The sequence below is a fragment of the Dasypus novemcinctus genome, chromosome 6, assembly GCF_030445035.2.
Source record: "Dasypus novemcinctus isolate mDasNov1 chromosome 6, mDasNov1.1.hap2, whole genome shotgun sequence".
Classification (NCBI taxonomy): Eukaryota; Metazoa; Chordata; class Mammalia; order Cingulata; family Dasypodidae; genus Dasypus; species Dasypus novemcinctus.
This window is the reverse complement of record NC_080678.1, coordinates 15,338,259-15,356,256: the sequence shown is the minus strand read 5'-3', so window position 1 is coordinate 15,356,256 and position 17,998 is coordinate 15,338,259. Positions and strand designations below refer to the sequence as shown.

Genomic DNA, 17,998 nt, shown 5'->3' with positions numbered 1-17,998 from the left:
TAATTAAACAAATTAGCCACCTTCCCCAAGGTTAAAAACGGTCTTTATAGTTAGCTCTCATCACTGAAAGGAATGGAGAACAAGGGCTGGAACTCTTAGAATTACTGTTCTCTACATACAGCAGGGCGTGGGTGAGCCCAAGGACACTGGCCTGTGGGCATCCTGCCAGGGGCGAGGCGAGGTCAGCTACATCTTTTTAATGTGCCATTTCTCAAAGACCACCTGTATCAGAATTACCCGAGTGCATATTAAAAAGATTCCTAAGCTCTTCCAAGATCCCTTGATTTTGATGTCACTTAAGATTGGAGAGGGCAGCGGCTGAGGATTTGCTGGGAAAACGTGGGTAATCTGTGGCCATCCGTGGACGGCCACAGTGGCTCTTGCCCCGCGGGACCCCGAAACTTTCCTGGCAGCCGAGTAGTAGCCAAGGACAGGAACCAGGATGGTCTCGGCCCATTTTCTCCCAGATCAGGAGCCACCGGCCTGGGGAGGGAAAGAAGGAAAATGAATGTTAGGACTCGGAAACAGGAGCTGGAGGCAAAGGGGCCAGGGGACTTGGAGTCAAATGTCGTCATTGTGTTGTAGTTTGGTCTCGAAGTAACTACTCTCAGTGAAGAGTTCATGAAACTTCAGACCTCGCTCACTTATTAGAAGGTTTTTTGGACCTGAGAATTGCAGGATTTTCCAGCCAAAATGAAGTTCAATCCCTTTGTGACCTCTGATTGGAGCAAGAACCATAAAAGGCATTTCAATGCACCTTCCCACATTCAGAGGAAGATTATGTCTTCCCCTCTTTTCCAAGGAACTGAGACAGAAATATAATGTTCGATCCATGCCTATCCGAAAAGATGATGAAGTTCAGATTGTGCGAGGACACTACAAACGTCAGCAAATTGGCAAAGTAGTCCAGGTTTACAGGAAGAAATACGTCATCTACATCAAACGGGTGCAACGGAAGAAGGCTAATGGCACCACTGTCCACGTGGGCATTCACCCCAGCAAGGTAGTTATCACTAGGCTAAAACTGGATAAAGACCGCAAAAAGATCCTCGAATGTAAAGGCAAATCTCGCCATGTAGGAAAGGAAAAGGGCAAATATAAGGAAGAAACAATTGAGAAGATGCAGGAATAAAAGAATCTTATGTACAACTTCCATTAAAAACTGCTAAAATGAAAAAAAAAAAGATTGGAGAATGGGTGGCTTTCTGCTTATTGGCCAAGTTTTTGCAAAATATGAATAATCTTGGAAATTTTGTGAACTTAATTAGCTTGAAGTTTGGGGGCTTAGAACACCTGAGTTGGAAAAACAGATACTTGCAATTGACTTTCCTTATAAATGTCTATAAAGTGTGGAACAGTCTGGATAAAAGGTAATTACCCTCCATTAATTATTAGGAGTAACTGGTAGGCATTATATGGCATCTCCAGCTATATCAATTTCAGTAAATAAAAATTTATTATTCCACCTGTTCAACATATCAGATCTTAGGTAATACTTGATATGCTATTGGATAGTACATGGGTCTTTGAAGTCTGGTATTCGAGAAATAGAAGGTGGTGGACTTTGCCTAGAAATCTTTGGGTGATCAGAGTTATCCAAAATAATAAAGCAACTCTAGGGACATGATGTTTTCCCATAATCCTATACTTAATGGCCCAAATGCCAGCACTTTGGTTATATATCATCAGAGAGAGCAATGAAAGCTAATCTTTCTTGCTGATTATTTTTATGCTCTATGTTAGTGATATTGCCCAAGCTGTGAAGAAATACTGTAAATGATTAACTGTAGAGTAAAGATGGGCACACTTGATAATGTGCCTGCATTGGATGATGGGGGGCTGGTAAGATTTTTCATGATCATTTCATGCAAGGGAAATCAACTTGATCTGCTAGAATTAAATAATTCCTGAAGAGTGGGGCTTCCCTGGCACTAGGCCCATGGTTGAAGATGTGCACTGAGCATTTTTAACTGAATGGAAAATGGTGAGTGGTAGATTAAAAAAAAATGACATTGCAAATTTGAAAGGTTAGCATGCAGATTCAAACCCTTTTTCGATCATGGATCCCTGTTGCATTGTCCTCAAATCTGGAATTAAGCTGTATTTTAAAAATTACTACTTTGAATAGGTTTCTTGGAAGACTGAGCTTATAAAACAGATAAATTAGGGTGTGCCGTCACATTACATAAGAAGCAAAGGGCTTATAGCAGAAAGCAGTGGAAAGCAAGAAGGGCTCTAGAGGCAAACAGATCTGGGTTTAATCTCTTGCTTGGCTCCTTACTTATTAGCTCTATGCCAAAGAACAATATTATCAATCTTATTTTATCTGTAAAATGGGCCAATAAAACCTACCTCATAATTGTCACAGGATTTTGAGACTCTGCATGTAACATATCAGGCCCAGGTTAGGTCCTTGTTAAATGGAGGTGATGTTTCTGAGTTGTTATCATTCTTCAGCCAAATATGTTAGAAACATTTAAAGCAAAGATTTGCACTTAATTTTTAGGATTGTGTCAGTTATTTAAAATGTATCTTGCCAGGAGGGCTATATGAAATGTGTCATTCAGCTTTGTGACCATCCTCCTGCCCACAGTTGCCTGAGACCCATTAACCTTATAGGTAGTAGGTGCTACGTAGATTATGATTGAATTGAATTGAATTAAATGCCTTGACCAAGCAATCTTGACAGGGGGTGGGGAACTTGGGTTTCTCTCCTTTGAGCAGACCACAATTAAATGGCTGGACTGGAAAAGAGTCAACATGTTCATCTATTCACTTGTAATTAAGATGTACAATGGTTCTTTGCAATATACTTGTACCTGGCATCAGAGCTCCCAGCCCAGTGGAATCTTGGGAACCTGTCTGGATTTCCTTTTTCTTTTTCAATCGTGTTCTGCCAGATTTCTCGGGCCTCTCTGGTACCAGGGTTTGACTTGATTTTAACAGTAGCTGGAGGTTCTTTGTAATAACAGACCTCTTTGATTCCATAGGTCAAAGCAGGTACAAATCTAGGGTCGCAGTTACGTGAGCAATTCTGAAGCCAGTTAGACCTGGTTTAGACCTGGATTTGAATCCAAGCACTGTCATTTATTATTCGTGCTGACAGGCTAGTAACATAACTTTCCTAAGCTTCAGCTTTCTCATCTGTAAAGTGGGTGTGATTGTATTAGTACTTGACCTATAAGCAGTGGGGAAGATGAATGAGATGACACAGCTGAGGCACTCTGCACAGAGCCTGGAGCCACAGGAAGCTGAGTGCTCTCATTGCTGGCTGCTTCTCCCTGGATGGGTTTGGTACCCTCCTGAGGATAAGCATGACTGCGGAACACCAAAGTCACTGCTCAGCTTTCTGTGCTTCAGGCCTCTGCTCATAATGGCAGGTTAGATGAGAACATAAACCTCTAAAGCTCAGACCCTTTGAGAAGTGGGTCAAAGCCATGGATTCTGTATCCAGGAAATGCACACATATAAAAACTGGTGTGCATTTTAAGGGTTTGTGGGGGCTTATAAGTCCATGGGACCAGGTTTTGGAACCTCTGGCTTAGAGGAAATGAATAATAAAGCCATCATGGGGCACTTAAAATGCACAAGGCACTGGGCAGGAAGTTGGGCAGAGTCCAAAAGTACACAGGTAGTAACCGCCATCGGCCCTTTACTCCTTCAGAGCTGAGCATTCAGTGGGCCATCCCCAGTCTCCTGGCTTGAGCCACCTGTTCCACCAGGGTCATAATCTGGACCCTCAGTGAAAGGAGCATCCCAGCTGTCTTCCCAGCTGCCTCGTGAAAGATCTTGACACTCAGAAGGAAACCCGCTTACTGATGCCCCAAGAATTGCCCTCATGGCTCTTAACTAGAGTGAGGAGTACTTCTGTGGTCAAGTTTAAGCAAGCCAGTCCTATAAACCCCTTGAAGCAAAGGATGAGAAAAAATCCTGCACAGTTTATGCTGTTCTATCCTGGCAGTTGTTAAGTAAATGTAAATAACATTATTTGAGTGACTTAAATAAAGCAGGAGAGGATCCAGGAAAGAAACGGCTCAGCGCCTCTCTACCTGCACCTTTGCTTGTTTCCTGTTTCCCTGGAGGGCAGAGCTCTCTGCTCACTGCACCTGGTGCACAGTAGGTGCATTAAGTATTTGTTGAATAAATAATAGTCCTGATTCTCTAACTGCTGTTCAGTGGAAGAGACCCTGCCATCAATGACATCTAAGGACTGTGCTTCCCCAGGAGTGCTGGAAGGACCTAAGATTCTGGGATGATTTTGATCTCTTTGTTGTAGAAAAATCTATTGAGAGAAAATTGACTGGCTTACATAGAGCACTGAGCCATCTGATACTTCCACAAAGTCCTTGTCAAGACTAACAAACCTGACACAATTAAAATGTTTCCTTCATGTTATTATTATGCTTCTGGGGCACTTATTAAATTCTTGATTCATCTGTTGCTGGTTTCCTGACCAAGAATACAACATCCAATATGGCGTTGGTTTTATGAGTGCCTTAGTAAGTTTTCATTTTAAAATGCTGATAGTGGTTTTATTATGAATGTATTTTACATACATACAATAGAGTCAAACAATTCAAAAATTTATGTAGTAATAAAGGACAGTTCCCTCCTAACTTTACGTGCTACTTTCAGGGGTAAGTATTCTTCATTACCTTGCTGCTTAGTGAGCCAGAATTCTGTGGGGGTCAGAGATGGCTGGTATGACTCATGGACTGGGAGGAACCAGTGTGAAATAGCGTAAATCTCAAAGTGAGAAAGGGAGTCCTTGTCAGTTCTCCTGCACTCTGGCTAGTAAATCGAGATGTCTCTGTTTGGTGCTGGGCTTTGACACTTTCTGACACTCATGGGTTTCCCTTTCCATGACTATAGAGTAGAACTCAAACCCTGATCTGTTTGAACCTAATCACTTTTTAAAAAGCAGGATGTGTCTTTGTGGGCACATTCCTGCATCCAGGAGCTTGGGAGATGAGAAGTAAATATATGAGTAGAAATTTGACAGCACCAGGTGGCAAACAAGAAGTCCTGGATTAGGGGGTAGACATTTTTCTGCAGGAAAGAGATGGCTAACTTGAGGTGGGTCTTAGAGCATGAATAAGGTTGGAGAGAGAGGCTGGGATTTTGCAAATGAGAAGAGCTGGGGAAAAAGTAAGGCCTATTTCAGGAACACAGGTTGGCCGGGAGGAGAAAGTTTGGTTGATTAGAATGGAGGTGTAAAGGGCAGTGAATACCAAACTTGGAAGGCTGTCCTGTAGGCAATGGCTATTGACATCTTCTGGAAGGTTAGTCTGATGGCAGCTGGACACAGAGGTCAAAAGACTGAAGAATTGATTCAAAGACCAAAAGCTAAAGCAAAGAGGTGCATTAATACAGGCTTCCAGTGCCATGAAGACTTGCTACTGAGGTGACGCTGAGCCTGTGAGCACGGCACTACATGCGGCCAGGAATCCACTGTCTCTCTTCATTCTATCATGAACACATGGCTTGGACCTGGCTCCTGCTGGCTTCCATGGGCCCATCTCTCACCACACTCCTCCTTACACTTTATGCTCCACTCACAAGTCTCCCAGAATGCCATGCTTATCTTGTCTTCCTACCCTTGCACATGCTAACCCTAGCCCTCCCCCCCCTGCTATTCCCACCCCTGTCTAGCTACTGTCTAACCTTTCAAAGGTATCGCCTTTATGACTTGATGCTCTTACTCTGTGCCTCTCCCTCCAACAAGGGAACTTTCCTAGGTGCTCCCATAGTCTCCCTGGTGAGTTATCTTATCAGCCTGTACTGTAATTACTGCTCAAATAGATCACTCCTACTACATCATAAGCTCTTCCAGGATGGGGAACTGTTTGATTGATTTTGAATCCCAATACCAGGCCAAGGGCCTTACATGGAGCAGGCACTCCTTAAATTTTTGTCGAATAAATGATGGGGATTAGTTGTACATTTTTTCCTTGCAGGAACTGGCTTGAACCAAAGCAAAGTGTTAACAAAGGAAGATTTCCAGGACGCAAAGGTAGTGAGACCCTAGATCAGTGGTTCTCCAGTGCTGAGCACAGCACCTCAGGGTGCTGTGAACTGTTCTCAAGAGGCTCCATGGATTTGGGTCCACATTTAATATAAGTTTTTGTTACAACTAAAGATATATTTCATTATGGTGGTGCTAGTCCTAGGCTCATTGAAGTGAGCAGGGCACTTGGAGCCAAGTAGCTCTTTCTCTGACCTTAATTCAAGGACGGTTAGAGCCAAATGTGAGTGTCAATATATGAGAATACAGTAAAGGCAATAACTCTACCTTACCCAGTAGAGATAAGGTGGTCAAGGGCAGTTAAGTAAATATCATATTGACTTTAGGTGCCTTTTATAGACAGCATGAAAAGTCTTTTGTAATTCTTAAGTGTTTTTCTGAGTTTTTAAATCCCTTGACTTCCTGTCAAAGTTGTCCCTGGGAACTACTGCCCTAGAAAGAGTTCCTGAGTGACTACCAGGTCACTGGGTCACTGGTCACCAGACAGCCTGTCTTGAGGGAGGGACCCTGGGAGAGATCAGCTGTTTTTTTGGTCCTAACTTGACACTGTTTTTTCAAATTAATGAAATGATAGAAGCAAGGACTGCTTTCCTTTAGTTTTTATGAAAATGTAACTCTTGACACATTTTATAAATGGGTCTTACAGTCCAGGTTGTTATTATTTTTTTAAAGTTTACTGATTTTTATTTAGCCTAGTAAATCTAAAATATCACTTAAGCATTAATCAATATTTTAAATATTACATTGTATTAAAATTTTAATATTATAAAAACTTATAGCATGTCTCAACTCAGACTAGCAACATTTCAGGTATTCATAACCTTGTGACTAATGGCTACACTATTAGTCAGCCAAGGGGTGCTGATGCAAAGTACCAGAACTCTGTTGGTTTTTATAAAGAGTATTTATTTGGGGTAGACGCTTACAGTCACAAGGCCCTAAAGAGTCCAATTCAAAGTACCATAAGAGGTACTTTCTCACCCAAAGTCATTGGCCACATGTTGGAGCAAGATGGCGGGCAATGTCTGTGAGGGTTCAGCCTTCCTTCTTCCTTTTAAGGCTCTGTGGTCCAAGCTTCTTCCAATCTTAGCTGTAGGCTGGCATAAGGGGCGTCTCTTTCCCCAGGGCTCCTTTCTTTCTGGGCTCAGCTGCTCAGCTCTCTTCACAAGATCAGAAGTAGACTGTCAGGCTCAGCTTTCTCCCTGGGGCCTCTGCCATGTCTAATGAGTTGTCTTTCTTCCTCTGCATTCTTCTCTGTGTGCTTATCCCCAAGGGGGCTGGGACTCGACAGTGAGTTGCACTCTAAGGACGTGGTTGGATTGAAGGCCTAATCCTTTTTTAAAAAAATATTTATTTATATTTATTTATTCACACCCCCCCACACCCCCATTGTCTGCTCTCTGTGTCCATTTGCTGTGTGTTATTCTGTGTCTGCTTGTCTTCTCTTTAGGTGGCACTGGGAACTGATCCTGGGACCTTCCAGAGTGGGAGTGAGGTGCTCAATCTCTTGTGCCACCTTAGCTGTCTGGTCTGCTGCATCTCTTATTTTCTCTCCTCTGGGTCTGTTTTTGTTGTGTCATCTTGCTGCACCAGCTCTCCATGTGGGTCAGCATACCTGTGCCTGTGCAGGCCAGCACTTCACATGGGCCAGCTCCCCGCTCAGGCCAGCTTGCCTTCACCAGGAGGCCCTGGGAATTGAACCCTGGACCTCCTACATGGCAGATGGAAGCCCAATCGCTTGAGCCACATCCATTTTCTGAGAGCTCAAATATTAACATAATTTAATCAGATGTCTCAGCTGAATCTAATACAATCAAAAGGTTATCATGCCAGAGGAACCAACCAGTTTACAAGCATAATCTATATTTCTTTTTGGAATTTTAAAATATACCATATAGACATTGCAGCTCTAGATACCCCAGGTTATTAGTCACTTCCCAGGAGCAATCATTTTTCAGTCAAACTATTCATGGGTGATAAAGGCTGATAAAGGAAAAGGTCATTTCAGTGAAAGCTTCTGCCTTGTATGATATTTCTGAAATTGCATTAATGGTTGCATTTTTATCATGATTTCGTGATTACTCCCTTTAATATGTAACTCTTCTTTATTCTTACCAATTTTGTGCTTGCTTGATTTGTGTCTGAGAAGAAATCCTAAAATCCCCACCATAGCTGTGGTTTTAATAATTTATTCTTGTAATTGTGTCAATTTTTGCTTAATAGGTTTCAAGGTAATGTTGGTAAGTGCAAAGAAATTTTGGTGAAATGTTGCTTTTTATTTTATGTCACAGTCCTCTTTGTCCATATTAATAATCTTTACTATAAATTATTTTTCTTTTAATATCATCGTATAAGTTATTGCTTAGTATTTGCTTGGGATAGCTTTTACCGGTTTTATTTTGAGTCTTGCTGTATCATGTTGTTTTAGGTGTGATTTTTATAGACAACAAATAGCTTGATTTTTAAAAATACAGATGGATGACTTCTTTTTTTTTTGGGTCCTGGGGCCTATGACCTGGGACCTTGTATGTGGGAAGCCAGCACTCAACCACTGAGCCACATGGGCTTCTCTGAGTTGGTTTTTGCGTTTGTTTTGTTTGTTTGTCTTTGTTTTTTTCAGGACACACTGGGAACTGAAACTGGGACCTCCCATGTGGGAGGTGGGTGCCCAATTGCTTGAGCCACATCTGCTCCCCTGGATGACTTTTAAAAAGTGAGTTTGATGAATCTATTTACACTTCTTGTGATTTGAACTCATTTCAAACATCTTCTATATTTTCTGCTTCTTATCCTTTTTGTTTACTTTTTTCACTCAGATTGATGAATTATTTTAATTATCCTTTTTCCTTCATACTGATGTGAAAGCTATAAATTGTGCATTTCTTATTTTAATTCCTACCCTTAAATTTCTAAACTTAATATTTAACTATAGCCTTTTAAAAGAAAAATCTGAAGCTATTCGGTGTCTATAGTCTCTTAGTGTAATTTTTATTGGCATCTGGAAACTTCTTTTCAATGTTTTACTCTTATAAAAATGTGTTCAGGCAGTGGTATTGTCATAGTGGAGTGGAGTGCCTACCCCCCTCCCAGACTTGCCAGTGCTTTATGGTGGGTACCTATTACTTTGACTATTTTGTCTTCAGTTCCTTTGAGAATAGCTTTCCTTTTGTGACTGGAAACTTCTTGGCCCTCCACTCCTGCTGTTGGGCTTGAGTGGGAGCTGCCATGTTCTTAGAGACCTCAGCTCCTGGATGTAGGTGGCTGGCTCAGCAATAAGCACCTGATTGAAACCAGGCTCATCAGTGTCCTTCCCTGATTTTAAAAAATAGAAACAGACAAAAAGAAGGCTTGTCCTCTCTGGTCACAGTAATTGAAATATATAATATGAGCACTATTCTAATCCACTGTGGAAAAGAATGAAGAAAATGTGCAATAAACAACTCTCCAGATGGCAAATGATTGAAGGTCACTAGGTTCTCCAGGAAAGTGACCCGAAGAATGTGTAAGAAAGTCTGCAGAGGCTGTGCGAGCCGAGAAGAAAGCCACAGAAGACTGGATGGAACACACTGCACTTAGGGGGAAAAGTCCATTTAGTTCTTAAAAGATGAATGTTCTCCACTTGCCTATGAGGACTGAAAAAGGAAGTTCAGAATTGTAATTGTATATTTTCAAGGTACAATGGGGAAGCAGATGTGGCTCAAGTGATTGGGCTCCCGTCTACCATGTAGGAGTTCCAGGGTTCGATTCCTGGGGCCTCTTGGTGAAGGCAAGCTGACCTAAGTGGGAAGCTGACCCTTGCGAAGTGCTGGGCCGTGCGGGGAGCTGGCGCAGCAAGACGACACAACAAAAGGAGACACAGAGGAAAGACAATAAGAGACAGAGCAGACCAGGGAGCTGAGGTGGCATGAGAGACTGAGTGCTTTTCTCCCACTCCGGAAGGTCCCAGGATCAGTTCCTGGTGCTGCCTAAAGAGAAGACAAGCAGACACAGAAGAACACACAACAAAATGGACACAGAGAGCAGGCAGTGAGCACAAAACAATGAGGGGGTGTGGGGGTGGGGAGAAATAAATAAATAAATAAATCTTTAAAAAAAGATACAATGGGACTGAGCATGGTTCACTAATGGGAAATTTAAATGTTCATGCATAAAGATACACCACCATCTGAAAAAAGACGTAGGAAGAAATGTCAGAATAGAAAGCTGAAGGCTGGAGAGGGATTGAGGAAAAGTTTATATGAAATCAGGAGGAGTGAAATGATAAAACAGAGTTATTCTTTGAAGTCCATGAATGTAGTCCTTTTAGAACAAGGAAAGGAAACATGGAGCATGTTTCCTGGCAGGAGATAAATTCATGTATCGCGTGAACCTGAGAGTTGATGCTGTCTACAATATGAATTCAGAATGAATTTTGAAAAAATTGTGCCTAACAGGCCGAATTTAACATCAGGCACCCACCTGAATCCCTCAGGGCTCTGTGCGTGTGTGTGCGTGTGTGTGCACACGTGCGTGCTTATTTAGGGGAGGCGGTCCTCTCAGCCAGGCTAGCAGTGGAGGAGTGTGGACAGCCATCGCCAGCCCAGCCCATTCCAGTTCTCCAGGGCTTTGAGGAAGGCAGAGGGAGTTTTGCTCTAGCAGGGCTGGGATTAGGGTGCTGGGAGCTTTCCTTTCCTCCTTTTGGACTTTTATTCTCATGGCTCTAGGCTTTGCTTCCTATAAGAAAGGATGACAAGGAGTAAAGGAAACTCAGTTTTAAACAAATGTGTTTCAAAACCTGTGGGTTTCACCGTCTGGGGGTGGTTCAAAGAGATATTCCAACATGAAGACTGAGGACTGGGTACGTCGACTTCTTCGCAAGTCCCTTCTTGTCCTGCGCTCCCCAGGTCTTCCGTATACAGGTTCTGGGCTGAGCGCAGGCTGTGGCCAACGAGCCCTGGCCAAACGCCCCAGAAGAGAACATCTAAATGCACACCCAGAAGCTTTAAGTGTTATTTCTCAAGCCCGTGACGACAGATGCTGCAATATTCTGGACACATCCCGGAGGCAAAGAAAAACAGTAGGAGCAGTCTAAGGAGACGGCGAGAGTGGCACCTGGCAGGGACGTCTGCCCTGGGCAGCTGCCAACGGGATGGTAATCAGGGTGGCTGCTGGCAGGTACCAGCGGAGCGGTGGGTCTCGAGCCCAGAGGTCATGCCAGGACAAGAAAGTCAAAGGTTCTTCAGCAAGATCAAGTGTGAGCTGAGACAAAGCTGCCCAGACACGGAAGCTGGTGAGAGGCTGAAGAAGGCCTTGGAGTGGAAGCCCGGCAAGCGGAAGACTAGCAACCCTGCCTGGTTTGACTCCAGAGGAGCGTGTCAAGAGGACAGAGGGGCGGCTGACCAGGAAGAAGACTGAAAACAGATCGTGGCCTCGCAGCGGGAGCAGCAGTCTGTCGGGGCCCTGGCTCCGGGGGATGCCGGAGCTGGATGCCAGAGGCGCGCTGAGCAGTCTGTGTTGGCAGCACGAACAGGAAGCTGCCCTCCGAGCAGGAACCTCAAGGATTCCTCGGCTGCCTGTGCCATGGTCACTGCCCCACAAAGAGAATGAGATAAGCTGCCCCTTGTACATCTGTCCCCAGGGTTCCGGGGTGCGGTGGGGGGGGGGGGGGGTGGCTGGGTACTCATTAATAGACAGTTTGCTCAGTCCTCCTTCTAGAACACAGTGACCTCCCGGTGGCCCCTTGCTCAGCTCAGGAGCCGAGCAGATATACCCCCTGCTCCCTGCTGGCCCCTCCTCCACACTTTCCCATCCCAAGCATTCCTGGTGTGGACAGGCTTGGGGCAAAGAAGACCCTGAGGACGGAGCTTTGCACTTGGAAGGACGTGAGGCCTTGGCTGCGGCCTGAAGCAGCCCTGCCCCAGGAGGCCTCCTCGGCGCCGCGAGGCCGTGGGCAGCAGGAAGGGCCGGGTCGGCTTTTTTGGATGTGAGCCTGTTGCTTGACCTTTCTGAAGCTCTGTTTTTTTATCTGAAAAATGGGGGAAAGGAGAAGAAAGGCTAGACTTGAATGTTAAGCAAGGTCCTTGCTAGTTCCAGGATTCTGTGACGTACAGGGGCAGTTTTCAGGTGAGAGGCGAGGGGGCTTGAGAACTTGCACGGAGGGCCCCACCCTCCTGTGAGTTTACGGTTGCATGCTCCTGCCCTCCTGTTATCACACCACTCTTCTGTCCATTTTCTCATCCAAAATGGAAAGAACAGTTTAACTACACCTTTCTTCAAGCAACCTGGAACCTAACAAACCAGATTTACACCTTAATTAGCTGGAAATGATTTTTCAGTATACAAGAGGAGTCCCGACGACTCCTTTAAATGGTCGACTTCCTTAGCTCCCATAAAAAATGTTTCTGTTTGCACCATGACACAGGTGAAGTTTCAGGAGCAGTTCTGCTGTGTAAAGGAAAGTGTGATTAAGTACATTTCTGGTGCTGATTCATGACTCACAAATCCTTTGGGAATTTGTAGGATCCTCTTTATGCTGGAAAGCCACTCATTTTTTTATGTTGTAACTTATTTAAAAATTGCTTTTGTCATTTAGAAACTTGCTAGTGTAACTGATGCATAGGATAAATATAATCCATAATGTAATTAAAGCACAAATTTATTTTTTGTCTTTGTCCCTTAAAAATGTAGTCAGTAGGTAGAATATTTCCCTGCTTCGGGAAGAAAACTTGGGCAGGTCCTTCCTCAGTAATAGAGTCCTATGGTCATTTGAAATCACAAACCATAGTTTAGGAGCAGTTTGGGGCTGGCTGCCTGGGTGCCCGTGAAGGTCTGGGGACTTAGACACTGGGACCACCCATTGCTGCATGAGACACGCCCACAGGTCTTGCAAGACATGATCTACAAAGCTACCGTGGAGACAGCCAGCAAGATGGCTGTGGAGTAAGGAGCTCCTAGATTCAGCTCCTGCCACAGGGCAGTTAGTAAACACCCAGAACTCTCTGGAGCTAGCTGAAACACCTGTGTGGGGGCTCCAGGAGGCCAGTAGAGCATCCTGCAGCATACTTGAAAGAATGTAGAGAAGACTCGTAAGTAGAGCACTCTGTGCCCGGAGGCCGGTGCCCATCCTCTACTGGAGGCACAAGTTGCCTCGGGAACTGTTCCGCAGCTGGAATTAAAAGCTCCACTTCCCAAAAATGGGGGAGGAAGAGGTGGTTGGGCACCAACTTCAGCTACTGAGGAGTAAATTCAGCAGGCTACAGTATAATCCTGAGAACAGCTGAAGTTAGAGCTTGTCCAAGACAGAAAGAGGCCGGGAGCTGCCATCTTAACTCTGTGCCTGGCACCAGGCGAAGCGGGGTGGATTGAAAATCACAAAGCTACAGAGATGGCCGGAGGCAGAGGACCAGGACTCCATAGGGAATCAGTCACCCCAGGAGAAATGGCACTGAGCCCACCCAGGTGAGCCATGGTCCAGGGAGATGGGAAGACACATGAAGAATGATGGACGTTGGCCTTCCCTCATCATTGGTGACCAGGGCGCTTGGGGCAGGATTGGACTGGATTAAGGAAAATTAAAGTGGAATTTCTTTCATCTGAATAATATGGGGCATTTTCTCACTGTTACATATGGTAAAGATACAAATGCATTATCCTTCTTAAAATCCTGTATTTGGAAGGCGTATTTGACAACAAAGAAAAAGCGAAAGAGTTGATCTTGATACAGTTTGACCTATTTAATAAAAGGAATCTTCTTATCTTTTTTTAATTTTAAAATTAGATGTTTTATTCCATTACCAAATAAGAAACAACCCAGAAATTAAATTTTGATCACTCCCTGCAGTAATTTGTTAGTGAGATCATTTTAAGTCTAAGCACAAATGGTAACTCATGACTCAAATTATAACTCGTTAAGTGGCCCTGGCTGCTGTTTTGTCAACATATTGGAATTTTTTAAGTGGCTTGTGGTCAAACACTCACAAGCTCTGGGGACTTCTCTTCCAGGCACGTCGAGGATTCACAGCATCCCTGGAGGTGGGTGAAGCCCTGAACTGCTGCTCTGTGATATCAGAACACTCAATCCAGGGAGTTCTGGCTTCTGCAGAGCCACCATTAGACACTTAGCCTGGGCAACTGGCTGTTACTGCTGTTAGTGATTTCACTGTCAGTTTTTAAATGGAAATAGGTATGAAAAAATAAATAAAAATAATCCATAAATTTCTATTTATAATAAAGTGGTACATAAGGTAGAAGGAAATGTGAACTTCTTAATATCTAGGCATTGTCAAGAACCATCCCATAAACTTCAGCTAGTATCATTCTAACCCTTATCTGTTTCCCACACCTAAGCATATTAAAATCTTTGACTTAGTCCTGCTATTTTTCTCACAGCCCAAATCTTCTGTGGTCTCCAGAACATATCTCTAGCACCAGTTCTGATTCAGAGGTTTTGAAGTGACAGATGGGTTTCAGATGTGTCAGCGACTTTTCTCCCCAGCTGGATTGTAAGTTCCTTCAGGCACTGATGGTTTTTTTCCCTTCCTAGTAACTTTCCAGATCCCTGGCACAGTGTATTGGGTGTAGCAGGCGCTCAATACACTTGCAAACGCTTCCGGGCCTCCCAGTGCAGATACACTGCCATTTCTTGTTCTATCTTCTGCATTTATAGAATTCAGCTTTCATCACTCTCCTCAAAGACCTGCCAGGGTTCTCCATTTCCCATTGAATTCAATACAGAGTCCTCAGTGAGGAGTTGAGACCACATGGTTTCCTAAGGCTCCTGTAACATAGGACCACAAACGAGGTGGCTCACAACGGTAGCAATGGCTTGTCTCACGGATCTGGAGGCTAGAAGTCCCAGATGAAGGGGTCGGCAGGGCCCTGCAACCTGGGCAAGCTGTAGGCAGGCCTCTTTCAAGCCCCTCTGCTGCCTTTGGCAGGAGCCTGGCAGTCCTTGGCATTCCTTGACTTGTGCAGCGTCACTCCAATCTCTGCTTCCATTGTCACATGACCCCCTCTCCTCTCTCTGTGTCCATTTCTCCTTTTCTTTTAAGGACACCGGTGATATTGGATTAAGTCCCACCTCACTCTAGTTTGGCCTCATCTTAGCTAATCACACCTTCAAATCTCCTGTTCTCAGTACTGAGGGTTAGGACTGGAACATATCTTCTTGGGGGACACAATTCAACCCATATCCCAGTCCAAACTTCCTTCTGCTATTCCCAAATGTGTCTGAATATGAATTTCCTTCTGGGTTGGGATGAGCATGCTCTGAGCCTGTATTTTTCAGTACCCCTCTGATTGTGCACTAAAATCATCTGGGAAGCTTTAAAAAAAACACCAAGCCCGATCCCAAACTTCAAACTTAGTGTTTCAGAATCTCTGGGATTTGGGGCCCAGGTGCCTGCCTTGTAAACCAGTACCCTTGAGAGTTTTTATACACAAGCCCAGCCCTGGTTCCAGGGGGCCTCTGAACTTGAATCAGCCCTAAACCACCTTGTCAGCACTGTGGAAAGATGAAATGGAAATTCAGTGAATTTCCTACCTGTTGTAAGTTGCTCCAGTTCAATTAAGACAGCTTCCAGTAAGTCCTGCAAAAAGCAGTGTGTTGTCCTCTCTGTCCCCGGGGAGGGCCCTCCCCCTAACCTTTGGGTCATAGGGCAGTGAAGCAACCAGGAAATCCCCTGAAAAATCTGGCTTCTCTTTGCTACTGCCTATCTTATCTCCACTTACCCAGTAATAGACAACTTGCTACTGGAAGAGGTGGTCCTTTATCAAGAAGTTGCACAATGATAAAACATTAGAAACCTGGAAGGAGCGAGCAGGTGAAATGCGGACACCTTTGGCTAGGGGGAGGGGAGGCTGGGTGTTGGACTCTGGAAGCCTGGGCAAGACACGTAGCTTGTGGGCCCAATTTTCTCCTCACACACAAGGGCCACTGACCAGGTGATCTCCAGCTTCTCTTCCCATATTAGGAAGAAACAGCAGACAAAAATGTGTTCTCGTACTTCTATTTTGTTCATTCTAGCATGCATTTGTTTTGCTCCATTTTCAATGTTTCTAAAATAGGAAATTGTCTTACAATTGGGCTGTTCCTTCTTTCTCCTCTCAAAGTTGTTATTGGCTCCATGGTGGTCTTACATCAAATCCATTATAATCAGGGACATTCTGTACATTTTCAGAGGACGCAGCCTTTCCCTCCATGTTGTGGGCTTTTTTGTTTCCCTTCGCCTTACTTTCTGAGGAGAGAAAAAGATAAAAGCTCTTCAGAAAACTTCCTGAGAGAAAAGCAATGAAAGAAGAAAAACCATACTGCCAAGAGGTTTCTTTGCCCAGGTGATACTTGAAAATGTCACCCAGGGCTGCGGTCAGTGCAGAGGAGGTGGGGACCAAGCCGCGAGGGCTTCTTGTGTGGTCTAGACCTCTGCTGTCCCATTGCAAGTGGGTTTGCATGTTGCGCCAGGTTGTTCTGGCACAGGGCAGGGTGCAAGCGAAGAGCAAAACAGCTCATCCAATGAGGGGATCTCAGCCAAGAAGATCAACCGGCGAGTATCCTCAAGGAGCATATGGGATTTGAACCAAGCTCTCCTGGGCTTACATCCTGACCCCTCCCCCATTCTCCCGACTTATTAACCATGATCGCTTCACCTCCATGAGCCTCAGTTTACCTCATCGGTAAAATGGGAATAGCAATGGTTATACCGCTACAAATTGAGTCTCACCTGAGAAGCAGATATGAACCCATATCAGAAAGCACTGGTGTCAGACAGTGTGATACTTTTGCCATCCACCCATACAGGAGCTGTTTGGGCCCTTGCGGGATATGCAGTGCCGTGGGGTGGGTGAGGGGAACAGAGAAGAGGCAGGCACTGCTCTTGTAAGGTGGACCTAGATGATGGTGCATAAGGTAAGGGACCAGTCCATGAGGCATATGAACTAGATGCAGAGCGAGGACAAGTGGAGCCGATTCCATGGCCGGAAGGGCAGGCTTCACGGAGCGGTGACAAGAGGAACGATCCACTTTCTGAGAAGCAGAGTGGCACATTGGAGACGAGAAAAGAAGTCTGAATAAGTCTCTTTTGGCTGGGTGAGAGAGTTGAAGCCCTCCCGAGGCCCTGGCACCTTGGACTGGAGGGAGGTGGGCGCTGGCTCGCCTCCCAGCCCAGAGCCCCTCTGCAGAGCTGGCGCTGCCAAGGCCTTGGGAGGGACTCCAGACGTGGCTGGTGGAGGGCACGGGCCACCCCAATCTGGGGCGAGGGTGGCTCCTCTGGACGCTGGCTCCCTCCTGGCCTGGCTCCAGCTCCCTGCTGGACTGGACGCCCCAGTGCAGACATCTCGGTTGAATGAAACAACCATCCAGGCACCCTCTAAGGCAATGGGAAAAAAGTGACATCGCCATATCTATTGGTTGATCGGGCATCTCCTGGGCAGTATTGCACGTGTGTGTGCAGGCACACATGAACACACACATGCATGTGCAAACACATGCTCATGTGCATGCACACACATGTATGTATCCACACACGCGCACACACACACTCATAATGGCTCCCTACCTGGGCCTTGTGTTGTAACAAGGAAGAAGGAAATTTGAACCAAGGGCTTCTTGCTCAAGGAAGAGGCTTTGTGGATCTCCTCTATCGCGGTTTCCTTCCCCACTGGTCACGCATAAGAGCCCCATTCTGACGACGCTGCTCAGTGGTGTTGGTAACCTAGTGGCACTTTTGTTCTCTTTCTTTCTGGTATGGCTGAGTGTTGGCTGCTTGTCATTGCCCTGTGCTCTTTTCAGAATGTTCCTTTGTTCCAATTTCCTTGACCTTGTAGTATTTGTTGTGGGTCTTAATGCCACCTGCTAAGCCGGGTTGCTTGGTAGCTGTTAGTGACTGGTTCAGTGGGTTTGAACCTTCCCTCGATGTGAGCCAGTGTTTCAGAGCAGAGAGGCTGTGGCGATGGCTTCCAGGTTCCCAGGGCCCCACCCCTGGCTGGGGCTCATCTGGG

At 45.1% G+C, this 17,998-nt stretch overlaps 2 long non-coding RNA genes across 2 annotated transcripts; one reads left to right on the top strand and one right to left on the bottom strand.

Moving 5' to 3' along the window:
* Positions 1-27: 27 nt before the first annotated feature.
* LOC131278668 (uncharacterized) lies at positions 28-17,864 on the bottom strand. The gene is made up of 3 exons (XR_009186048.2): positions 17,557-17,864; positions 15,546-16,239; positions 28-483 (listed from the first exon to the last, which is right to left on the bottom strand). It is a non-coding gene; the product is annotated as an uncharacterized lncRNA (long non-coding RNA).
* On the top strand, positions 1,129-15,541 carry LOC139439213 (uncharacterized). The gene is made up of 3 exons (XR_011648985.1): positions 1,129-1,984; positions 8,646-8,738; positions 14,006-15,541. It is a non-coding gene; the product is annotated as an uncharacterized lncRNA (long non-coding RNA).
* Positions 17,865-17,998: the final 134 nt, after the last annotated feature.